Below are 13,320 nucleotides of genomic sequence, written 5' to 3'. Positions count from 1 at the left end.
ATTCAATAAAAATTAATATCTTACACATCAATGACATCTACTGAAAAGCTAAACACGAAAATCACAACAAAGACCGAAATTCTTACATATATTGTCAAATCAACAACACCACTTAAGAGCATTAATTACGATGCTCAAAATGTGTTTGTATACAAAAAAGGATTTGAAGAAGTAAGGTAGTTAAAAGAATTTAGAAGGTAGTTCTTAAATCGATTAAAATCAATGGAATTTGCAAGAAGTGTTCACCGCAAAATGGTTGAAAATGAAAGGAAATTGATCTTGGGAAAATACCTTTATAGATTTAACAATTTTGATCCTTTTACAATTTAGTCACTAAAATTGAATTTTAAAAGATATTAAATACAATATTTTGGTTCAAGTAAGTGTAGATTAACATGTTGGACTAAAATATTCAGTTTTCGACTAAAATGTCCCTTTGAATAATAGAGGAGTAAAAGAGCTTCTAATAGAGTTTAACTATTAGTAACTTGAAATACACATATGAGTATTAAAACTAATAATATTTTGATGATGTATCAAGTGGGTTTGTAACTGATATTAATTTGATGAATATAAATATGAAGAGAACGGCATTGACAGAGATTGATTATGTCCAATGAAACTGCTTTATGCGAGAATTGCCTTTTAAACCAAAGCTGTTTATGTCCAATGAAAATTGATTATGTATCAAGTGTAGTATATGTTCTTATCAGTTTAATATCTGATACGTGGGCCAATGGTCCACACAATATTAAATTTGTTTTTTGAGGGGGAGGGTCCAACACAGTAGCCTGCTACTGGGACTCTCGAGCGTCGCCCTAGCGTTGCAGTATTGCTCGGGCCTGGCGCATCCAACCCAATCTAAAGTTTAATGTTTCTACTCCGTTTTTTGATTGCGAAAACCATGCCTCCTTAGTTTTACTAATTTATTGTTTAAACTATGTTCTGGTAGTTTAACTTTTAAATTATTTCCCCTTTAGTTATTGTCATTTTTAAACCATGTAACTTTCTACGCTCAATATGATTGCCCCCTTAGTTTTAGAATCATTCCATGATACCTTAAAATTGGGGGTTGAATTATCAAATTTATGTGTCATAAGTGTTCCATTACAAATTAAGTTTATAACACCCAATATTCGATCGGGGCAGTCCGACCTTGTTACCAACTGTTACATTAGTCACTGGAGTGACCTTGTACATAATCATTGCTAAAAGTCTCATTCGATTCATCACTACAACCAATAAATGTTATCGACAATCATATAGACAATTTCGTCCCACTATAACAGCTAGTGTTGCACATGTATTTAAACCTTTCATGTACCATATCATACCACATATAGGTGCATCAAAAATAGTGGACAAAATTCAAAGCAAATGTTTGAAATTTATCGACAAAAGTTATCGCTGCTAATTGTTCAGAAATGACCGATCATACATCTCTAAAACGTACAAACTTTTAATTAACACAAAGAACATCGACAATAATTACATTAGAACCTAGAATAGGGGATTAACCTACTCCTATGTTTCTAAATAAAAAAGGTTTGTGCAAACCTGCAGCATAACCTACACTTACGGAAACAATGAGCAAATAACAACAACCGCTTCAATGCACGACTGCCTTTCCTTTCCCTTTGCTAGAGGAAGCCACCAACGAATCTTGAGCTTCAAGAACACATCAGAATGCACAAATAAAAACAAAATTGGCTGGAAGTTCAACTTAAATCATGCATAAAAAAAGACTCCAAATTTCACGACAAAACACGACGAATCCATTTCGTACCGACGATTTCTTAACTGACACATTTTATACCATCAACGCCAACACCTAAAAGCGCTCTTAATATTATCAAGAATTTCTAATCTCAACCCTAAATCACCATATTAAACATATAAAGTTTCTTAATTCTATCGAGACCTAATTTTCATAATTTCAAGAACAAAACCGCAATATGATACAAAAATTGGTATGAAATCCTTTATACCTGTAGCCCACATATTTTACACTTAAACGAAAACAATGTAGTTAAAATTTAACGTTAGTTATGATTCGTTGAACTAAATACAATATATTATTCTTAATTATTAAATAAGATATATAAAACAAATATTTTGTAATTAAAAAAAAAATTTTTAAAAAAAGAATTTAACTATATAATCACAAAAAGGAATAACGCTTTTGGAGCGTCAATTTTGGTCCTCGTTTCAAAATATTCCTTAACTTTAAATCCAAATTCAAAATATTTTAATCCTCTTGAATTTTCCTTTATAAACTGTTTTTCTGAATTAATATTGAAAACACGTTTCCCCCCAGAGATCGATATGCTATTCGATAACTATCTTTAAGTATTGATAAGTACCATGCCAAAAACAAAGATGTTTTGTAACATCCCAAAATAGGGGCTAGTTACTAAAATTGAAGTTTTGAAACTTTGAGATTTGATTTTGAAAGATTGAAAAGTTTAGGGACTAAATTGGTAATATTTTGTGAACGATTGTTTAGTAAATATTTAACGAAGTAAGGGTAAATTGGTTTTTTCAAAGGAAGATTTCTTATTATTCCCATAAAAAGGAGACAACCACGTGTAAATGGGAAGGGAAAGTCTGGAGAATGGAGTTTATTCTTCTTCTTCTCCTTCCCGTGAGCCCAATTAAAAGGTGAGTTTCTTGTAAGTTGATTATTCCTTAATTTTATGATGGGGTTTGATCTTGGAGGATTAAGAAAGCTTAGGAAATGCTTATGGTGACTTAAAACCTAAAGATGAATAAATTATGTAGATTGAATCTTAAGAGTTTTAAGGGATTTATTGAGAAAGAGTTTGAAATAAGTTTTGAAGTTAAAATTAACTTGTCTCAGTTGAATTAAGAAGTATGAAGTTTTATAATTGAAATTAAAACATGTTGGAAATTTGGTAGGTTTCTTAAATTCAAGATATAGGAGGAGATTTCGAAGATAAAAAAGTGTTAAATGCATAGAAATTGGTTTGAGTATGTGTACTTGGGTTAAGAGTATTAAAGGGATTAAGACATGAAGGATTTGAGTTGATATATTAAAAAGGGAAATCTGAAGCAGTCCGACCTTGTTACCAACTGTTACATTAGTCACTGGAGTGACCTTGTACATAATCATTGCTAAAAGTCTCATTCGATTCATCACTACAACCAATAAATGTTATCGACAACTCATATATAGACACTTTTCGTCCCACTATAACAGCTAGTGTTGCACATGTATTTAAACCTTTCATGTACCATATCATACCACATATAGGTGCATCGAAAATAGTGGACAAAATTCAAAGCAAATGTTTGAAATTTATCGACAAAAGTTCGTGCTGCTAATTGTTCAGAAATGACCGATCATACATCTCTAAAACGTACAAACTTTCAATTAACACAAAGAACATCGACAATAATTACACGAGAACCTAGAACAGGGGATTAACCTACTCCTATGTTTCTAAATAAAAAAGGTTTGTGCAAACCCGCAGCATAACCTACACTTACGGAAACAATGAGCAAATAACAACAACCGCTTCAATGCACGACCACCTTTCCCATTGCTAGAGGAATCCACCAACGAATCTTGAGCTTTAAGAACACATCAGAATGCACAAATAAAAACAAAATTGGCTGGTAGTTCAACTTAAATCATGCACCAAACAATACTCCAAATTTCACTACAAAACCAGACGAATCCATTTTGTACCGAAATATCATTCATGATAAAAATTATATATGTTCATGATAACATCATATGAAGAAATTAGTGGTTAATGCATTTTATATTCAACATATTTAGAATATGTCAAATATATGATAAATAACATATATCATGTCAACATAATAGAGTAACTTATCGCAAGTCCTACCCATGATGCATAAACATTCATGTATATGTTATGCATGCATGAACTCATTTTGAAATTTTATGAAGTCAAAATATAAGTCTCACTAAGCTTTAAACTTATCCTTTACTTCTAATTTGGTTAACTCCCAAAATTTGGCATAATTTCATATCGTGACAGTTTGCACTACCTTTGAAGAAATATTATTATGTATTAATATAAACCTTTAAAAATTATTCCGTTTATACAAATGGAAACTAGACTCAAATACGAATTTATCCATATAAAGAACTCCTTCTAGTTCATTTTGTAAAATTTATGGTAAATTTTCAAAGTTGACCGACAGAATATGTATTGTGCAGAATCTGTTGCCCCGTTTTTCTGACCTTTCCTCGGTTAAAAATTCATATCTTTTTGTATACACCTCAAAATCATTTTTCGTTTGTTCTAAAAAGAAACTACACTTGTATATTAGTCCATTGGTATAAAAATCGTCCTTTAATCGGTTTTTTAGAATTTATGGCAATTTTATAAACTTACTGTCCATAACATAAATTCTAAACATGTTTTACCAATTTGATTTTTCAACTTGTTCACTAATTATATTAGCTCAGAAAATGCACATATATGCATGCATCACAAATCAAATAACATTTTATGAGTCACTTCTTTCCATAGTAACTCCGTCACTGGCTGATCGCAAATCAATGTTTGTTAAATAACATTAGTACAAATTAAATTTGCACTCGCTTAGTGTCTTTAGCTCGCAACCTTCCTTGGAATTTTCTATTTCATCCTTTATCTTCTCTTTAGCTTTAATAATATTTGATCTTGATTTCAAGCTCTCAATCTCTAAATTAACACCATTACCAAATATACACAAATTCAAACCAAATGTTAGAATCTTACTAACATAGGCATACTTTGGCAAATAAATTCCTAATAAATTCCCCGATGCTTACTCAATACAATTTCCATGTCACAAAATAAATGTTGACCTTAAAATTTCCAATTAACCATTCAAATTCCATTTAATCCATATTCATACTTGAAACTTATTCATCACCAAATAATCCTTTTTAATTTTGGCACCAACTTATATAAAATGGTCCTTTACCATTTTACCACTCAAAGTTTCAATACCAATATTCCAGTATTGAAATAATTATCACCCAAGTACATATACAAAGGTATAATTACAAATAAGCAGTTCAAACTATTTGAATATTTTGTTTAAAACACCAAACTTCCAAAATAGTCATATTTCACATCTAAACACTCATTTCAATTTTCAAACAACAATTTCCAGCATAGTACATCAACTATTATGCAATTACACAAACTCACCACTTTTCCAAAATTTCTAAATTGGTCACTCAACTTTTCAAAAATTACATAATGGTCTCCAAATTTTTTAAGGCTTATAGAATACTTACTACATCATTTCCAGCCCTTTCATAATTTTTGCGGAATTTTCCTCATCGTTTAATATCAAGGCCTAATGTGTTAAAGTTCCAAAACTAGGTTTTTCATTATTTTACTCGATTTTGATTCGATTCAAGCATGAAATCAACTTTTAATACCCTTACATCATCTCTAAAATCAAAGCACTAATCAAATTTCATCAAAACACAAAGTTTCTCCAACTTATAATTTGGACGAATTTTAAAGAATAATTTATAGGAAGATTGAACATGTTTTAACCATAAATCAAGTTTGAAAATGAATCTACAACCTCAAAAAAATCAAGGTTCATCATCAATTTCATGAACCTTATCATGAACATAAATCCTTAGATTTTGGATCTTTGAATTCCAGTAAGATTAGAAAGCAATATTGGTATCAAATGATAGCGTTTTTCGCGTAAAACACTTTTGTATTTCACGTCATAACTCAAAATCCAAAGGAAATTACTCAAAAATTGATAACAAAATGGTTTTTTTTACCTTTGGAAGAATCTCAAGTCCATGTCGCTGAAATGAAGAAATATCCTTGATAATTCTTCATCTTTCTTTATCATATATAATGAATTAAAAATTCATTAAATGCTAAATTACCAATTTTCCTTTAAAATTAAAATATCTTTACTACTTTACCCTTAATGAACTTGATATTTACATTAATATGAGCCACATAAACCTTATCATCTTCCATAGTCAAAGATGAACAAAATATTACAATTCAGTCACTTTAATCCAAAGTACAAATTTAACATGAAATTAAATCCTCAAATCAAATGCTCCATATTATTTTCCATCATTTTAAAATGTGGAAATAATATTTTTAAGCCTAATTTATCATTCTTCAAATTTTTTTTTAAAATTTCTATTCGATTCGATTTACCGATTTTCGCTCAACTTCATTCCATTATAAATTTTAATATAAAATATGTATTAAAATTATGATTCCCATATAACATTATTCTTGAGATAAACTATTTATTTAAGGGGCCAATTGTAACTTTCTAAAATTACCATTTTGGTCTTTGAACTTTTCCAAAGTTTATACTTTAGTCCCTGAATTTTTCCAAAATTTATAGTTTGGTCACTTAACTTTAAAATTTTTATTTTGGTCCCTAACCAAATCCATTTATGAAATAATTTTTTTTTAAAAAAATTACCACTTAGGTCTTTAAACTTTTCCCAATTTTCTACTTTGGCTAACAACATTTTAAAATTTATATTTTCGTCACTAAACAAAATTTTGGGGTATTACACTTCACATTAGTTTTAAAATCTAAGGCTCAAGTTTTCACATTTTAGGGTGTTTTTGGATCTTTAAAAATATTTTAAGCTGGATATTTAAGCCAAAACACAAAGAAAATATTTTTGACATAATTCTTCTTTAATAAAATGATTTAAATAATTTTTGCAAAAATTTCGTAGCAAATTTGCAATTTGTATAATATAGTAAGGGGTCGTTCTTATTTGCTAGCTTCTGAAATATATACGAAGTAGATTGTTATTTTTTTAGAATGATAAAATCAGTTAATTGATGGGGGACAAAAAGATATTAAATACAATATTTTGGTTCAAGTAAGTGTAGATTAACATGTTGGACTAAAATATTCAGTTTTCCACTAAAATGTCCCTTTGAATAATAGAGGAGTAAAAGAGCTTCTAATAGAGTTTAACTATTAGTAACTTGAAATACACATATGAGTATTAAAACTAATAATATTTTGATGAAGTAACAAGTGGGTTTGTAACTAATATTAATTTGATGAATACAAATATGAAATAACACGCGGTTGAAGTTGTTGATCGTGTAACCATGAAGAGAACGGCATTGGCAGAGATTGATTATGTCCAATGAAACTGCTTTATGCGAGAATTGCCTCTAAAACCAAAGCTGTTTGTTTCCAGAAGCAGCTTACAAATGAGATGCTGCATGTAACGTCCCACATGGTTGAGGTACGAAGGGATGCAGCGAGAAGCTGCTTATAAAACCAACGGCCTTGAACATTGAAAAGCATACCTTTCTCGGCCTTTTGGCTAAGATCAAGTGTAGTATCTGTTTTTATCAGTTTAATATCTGATACGTGGGCCAATGGTCCACACGATATTAAATTTATTTTTTGAGGGGAGGGTCCACCACAGTAGCTTGCTACTGGGACTCTCGAGCGTCGCCCTAGCGTTGTAGTATTGCTCGGGCCTGGCGCATCCCACCCAATCTAAAGTTTAATGTTTCTACTTCGTTGTTTGATTGCGAAAACCATGCATCCTTAGTTTTACTAATTTATTGTTTAAACTATGAGCAAATAACAACAATTGCTTCAATGCACGACTGCCTTTCCTTTTCATTGCTAGAGGAATCCATTTCGTTTCTTAACTGACACATTTTATACCATCAACGCCAACACCTAAAAGCGCTATTAATATTATCAAGAATTTCTAATCTCAACCCTAAATCACCATATTAAACATATAAAGTTTCTTAATTCTATCGAGACTTAATTTTTAGAATATCAAGAACAAAACCGTAATATGATACAAAAATCGGTATGGAATCCTTTATACCTGTAGCCCACATATTTTACACTTAAACGAAAACAATGTAGTTAAAATTCAACGTTAGTTATGATTTCGTTGAACTAAATGAAATACAATATATTATTCTTAATTATTAAAATAAGATATATAAAACAAATATATTTTGTAATTAAAACAAAAATTTAAAAAAAAGAATTTAACTATATAATCACAAAAAGGAATAACGCTTTTGGAGTGTCAATTTTGATCCTTGTTTCAAAATATTCCTTAACTTTAAATCCAAATTCAAAATATTTTAATCCTCTTGAATTTTCCTTTCTAAACTGTTTTTCTAAACTAATATTGAAAACACGTTTTTCCCCCCAGAAATTGATATGCTATTTGATAACTATCTTTAAGTATCGATAAGTACCAAGCCAAAAACAAAGATGTTTTGTAACATCCCAAAATCGGGGCTAGTGACTAAAATTGAAGTTTTGAAACTTTGAGGTTTGATTTTGAAAGATTGAAAAGTTTAGGGACTAAATTGGTAATATTTTGTGAACGATTGTTTAGTAAATATTTAATGAAGTAAGGGTAAATTGGTTCTTTCAAAGGAAGATTTCTTATTATTCCTTTATAAAGGAGACAACCACGTGTAAATGGGAAGGGAAAGTCTGGAGAATGGAGCTTATTCTTCTTCTTCTCCTTCCCGTGAGCCCAATTAAAAGGTGATGATGTGATTCAATTCAGCATCATATTTACCATGGCTATTCCAACCTCTCCAGGGAAGAAACTTTCTATCTTTATACCTATAGATGCTTATTTCATATGTTATAAGATAGTTATTTTCATATATATATATATATATATATTATACCTATAGTTATTATGATAATAAGTTATCCATTTATATATGAGATACAAGTTATTATCATATACTATAGTCACATTTTTTTAATATACACATTATATAAGTTTATATACTTAGTTTATTTTCTTATGTTACGCATGTAGGCACATTCGGCCAACATTTGGGAGCTGCATTGGAGCTAAATGGAGCATGTAACAGCAAGGAAACTTACATGGGATCGATTAGGAGAGCACAAGGAACAATTGGTGAAAGGTTGTCCGGAGGCCGTGAGCTCATAGCTAGATTGAGCTGAAGATTTGAGCTACAAGATGACCTTATTTCAGCTGGGGAGTTACACCATCATCATCACCACTTAGGACACTTCAAATATGTCCTAAGTCAAAATTTGTGAAATCGTACCTTTTCGCGAATAGTTACCACCTCAAGAGGTACCTTTTCACAAGGAGCTGCCCAAATGTTCACCATGTTACAAGTCATCTAAGGCCAGCTCACCACCAGCTCATTCACACCCAAAGTAGCTAAAACATGAAGGGTTACTTTTCCAAACATTGTGACCTTTCATGAATGATGCTGCCCATGAAGATGCCTTTTCAACGAGGAACACGTGGATGAAGAGATCACACCAATTGGAAGCTTAACTCACTAAGAGATATGAGTTAAAGGATCCATGCCTATTCGGCCACATCACATGCCATGCACATGAGAGCCTTTGGCGCCAAACATGAAGAGACACACTACCATTCGGCCAAGGGAAGAAAATGGCGTCAAGATGAACAAGCATGTCCATTCGGCCAAGGGAGATGTCCTCTCATCCTTAGCCGAATTATTAAGGCCTTTCATGAAGAGTTAACCGAACCATCACAAGCCCAAAGGACTTATTCATTCATCTCAAGCATTATGTATTTTCCTAGAGACATGTATCTAGCCGAAACAACTTGTAACCATTCGGCCAAGCCCTCTCATTTCATATAAATAGAGTGGATTGCCTTCATTTGTACCCATCTCATCTCTTATATAAAACATACTCTTGTGAGTTAATTTCTCTTCAAAGTTCTTTGTGAACTTTATCGATTAAGCAAGTATAATTCATATACTTGTGGCGTCATTCCTTCCATTTTGATTCCAAAATTCCTAGATTGTTATCTAGTGGGTTGAAGACACTATCACCACCCCTCAAGCAAGTTTGTGAAGACCGGGATTGTGCTTCATAGCATAGTTTCCTCTTTGGTGTGTTTGAGATACAACATCACCACCATTGTCATTTCATCATCACCATCATCCATCTCTTCCATCAATTCCGCATCCATATCTATCCTTTTCTTTATTTCATTTCATTCTTATTATTTCTTTTCATTACTTATATTATTATTCACTTACTAAGTCCATTATTACTCATATTTTGCAGCCCAAACTTATAAATTCAAGGACATCAGTACTTGTCAATCCTAGATCGGGACATAATAAGGCTATCTACTATTTTCACCAAAGCGTGTAGATTCGCCTTACATCAAGCGGTAATCAGAGCATAGTCGGATTGACAACAAAAGTGTCATTGGCGTGCAAAGCAAAAAAAGAAATTCAAAAGAGAAAAAGACTCCTTCAACAAATTGGAGTGCAAAAAGAAGAGAAAAATCAGAAAAGAAGAAAAGAAGAAGAAAAGAAAAGAAAAAGAGAAGTTCAAAAAGAGAAAGCAAGCCAAGGAAAGTGCCCTACCATTGCAAAGTACATCAAAGAGGCCTATCTACACTAAGAGAAGATAACCTTATTGTTTCTTGAGAAAAGTTGCAGTAAGTGTTGTTTCTTGAATTGTAAGTCACCTCTTCCTTTTCTATCATTTCATTTTCCTTGTCTTCAACCATTTCTTTCTTTTAAATACCTTAAAACCTTTCTTCTACTTTTCCATTTCTTCTATTCTTTTCAACCCTAACCTATTTGCAGCCAACACACACAAGGAAGGAATTAACTTGTTCTAATCTTGAGTAAGTTCTTCAAAGGACTTAGCAAAAGAAATTGGAGTGGAGAAAGGCTAATGAGAGAGTGAGATCAGAAGGGGAATTGTTAAAAGCCAAATATATATATATTCCCGAGAGTAAACACGAGTGTTGAGTGGAGTGAGCTTATATTTTCTTTGGAGTGAAATTATGAGACTTTGTGAGTGTGCTGGTAAGGTTTATTTTTGTTTTATTTACTAACCATGTCTCAAAGTCCTAAAGAAAATACAGGTCAACCCAATTTGCAAATGCAAGCACTAATTGGAGAAATGATAAGAATGTTTCGAACAGAATTTGATGCTCTCCATGAGAAACTAGACCAAAGACAAGATCAACCACAAACCAAAACCAATGATACTCCTCAGAGGCAACAACCTCTTCCAGAAGATGATGTTCCAAATCCTTATGATGAATAAGAACCAGCATTGATACAAGGACCTAGGCATGCCAATGTTGATGATAATATGAGCAACATCAAAATCAAAATTCCTCAATTTCAAGGGAAGACTGATCCAGAAGCCTATCTTGAATGGGAAAGCAAGGTGAAACTTGTGTTTAGTTGCCATAACTATTCCGAACTCAAGAAAGTAAGATTGGCAGCTATGGAGTTTGTTGATTATGCTTTGATATGGTGGGATCAACTTACTATTACCCGGAGGAGGAATGGAGAGAGACCAATTTCAACATGGCTGAAAATGAAAGGTATCATGCGTAAACGTTTCATTCCTACTCATTATCACCGAGACATGTTTCAGAAATTGCAGAATTTGAAGCAAGGCCAACGGAGTGTGGAGGATTATTATAAAGAAATAGAAGTGGCAATGATCCGAGTCAATATTGAGGAGGATCGTGAAGCAACCATGGCTAGATTTCTAGCTGGACTCAATCATGAGATTGCCAACACACTAGAATTGTATCATTATATCGAACTTGATGAAATGGTGCAAATGGCTATGAAAATAGAAAGGAAACTACGGAGAAGACCTATCTCTCGTACTTCAGTGCCTACATCTTCAAGATGGAGTCCAAACAATAATTTGAGGAAGTCTACCCCTATTCCTACCAAAGAGAAGACTGAATCATCAAATGCTTCCAAAATTGGTAAGGATAATCGAGGAAAAGAGATTCCTGAATGATCAAGATACATCCGTTGCTTTAAATGTCTTGGGAGGGGACATATATCTACAAAAAGTCCCAACAGAAACACCATGTTACTACTTGGAAATGGTGAGATCGAATCTGACCATGAAGAAGAAGAAGCGCCACCACCACCAAAAAAAGTTGAGGAAGAAACAGAAATTAGTGCTCAGGTGGAAGGTGAAGCCTTAGTGGTTAAAAGAAGTCTGAATGCCCAAGTAGTAGAAGATGACGCACAACGGGAAAACATCTTTCATACTCGATGCCATGTGAATGAAAAGGTGTGTTTCATGATTATAGACAGTGGGAGTTGTACTAATGTTGCCAGTACCATCATGGTGGAGAAATTGGGATTGCAAACGTTGAAACATCCAAATCCCTACAAACTACAATGGCTCAATGAACGAGGTGAACTTAATGTCAACAAACAGGTGATGGTTCCTTTTTCAATTGGTAAGTACAAGGACGAGGTTATGTGCGATGTTGTTCCTATGCATGCTAGCCATTTACTCCTTGGAAGACCATGGCAATATGATAGGAGGACCATTCATGATTATTTTACCAATCAGTATTCATTCAACCATGGAGGAAAGAAGATCATCCTAACACCCTTGACGCCTAAACAAGTCCAAGTTGAGCAAATCAAGATGAAACAAAGTGTTGAGGCCATGAGGAAAGGAAAATTGAAGTTAATCCAGGAAGAAAACATTCCAAAAACAAGTGCTTATACATCTAAGTGCTTGTTACAAAGATGTTTACTGACGAGGCGCAAGGTCAATGAAGATTTTTCTAACTTTGACAATGCAGAAATTTCCTTTGATTTGCAGGATGATCCAAGTGACATAATCCATCAATTTGGGAAATTAAAGGACGTGACCTTTCAAGAGCCAAAAAGTATGATTTTTGAAAAGCAAAGAGTGGTAATTCTTCATCCAAAGGACGTGATCCTTCAAGAATCAAGAGTTATGCCTAATGAAAATCAAAGGAAAGAGATTTTTCAACCAAGGGGTGTGACTTATTAGAACATCACCATTCCAAGAGTCATCATCTTTCACGAATCAATGCAAACATCTATTGAAGAACAAAAGGACATGATTTGATTTTTGGAATGCAAAAGGGCACAAACGTTCAAAGCAAAATGACTTCAATAGACATGAACTTTGAACATACAATTTACAGGAAGTATTTATTAACTTTAGTTATGTTTGATCACATTTTTTTCTAATGAAACTTTTCTTTCTTTTCAGGTTAAGAACTTCCAAAGCAGTCTTTCAACGGATATTAACCTTTTTGTAAAGATTGAATGGAAGAACACTAGGAAAAGATGATCATTTGATTTGAGGACAAATCGATTAAAAGAAGGGGATGATGATGTCATCCAATTCAGCATCATATTTACCATGGCTATTCCAACCTCTCCAGGGAAGAAACTTTCTATCTTTATACCTATAGATGCTTATTTCATATGTTATAAGATAGTTATTTTCATATATATA

The 13,320-nt window shown here is 32.5% G+C and overlaps 1 non-coding gene and 1 pseudogene across 1 annotated transcript; both read left to right on the top strand.

Annotated features, from left to right (window-relative positions):
* The first annotated feature begins 675 nt into the window (after window positions 1-675).
* LOC120200513 lies at window positions 676-856 on the top strand (annotated as a pseudogene).
* A 6,468-nt stretch (window positions 857-7,324) lies between these two features.
* LOC120200506 lies at window positions 7,325-7,519 on the top strand. Its single transcript, XR_005523557.1, has one exon. It is a non-coding gene; the product is annotated as a U2 spliceosomal RNA (small nuclear RNA).
* Window positions 7,520-13,320: the final 5,801 nt, after the last annotated feature.

This window comes from Hibiscus syriacus, unplaced genomic scaffold (genome assembly GCF_006381635.1).
Source record: "Hibiscus syriacus cultivar Baekdansim isolate YM2019G1 unplaced genomic scaffold, ASM638163v2 tig00005974_pilon, whole genome shotgun sequence".
NCBI lineage: Eukaryota > Viridiplantae > Streptophyta > Magnoliopsida > Malvales > Malvaceae > Hibiscus > Hibiscus syriacus.
Note: the sequence above shows the minus strand (reverse complement) of the source record. Positions and strands in the feature narration are given on the sequence as shown.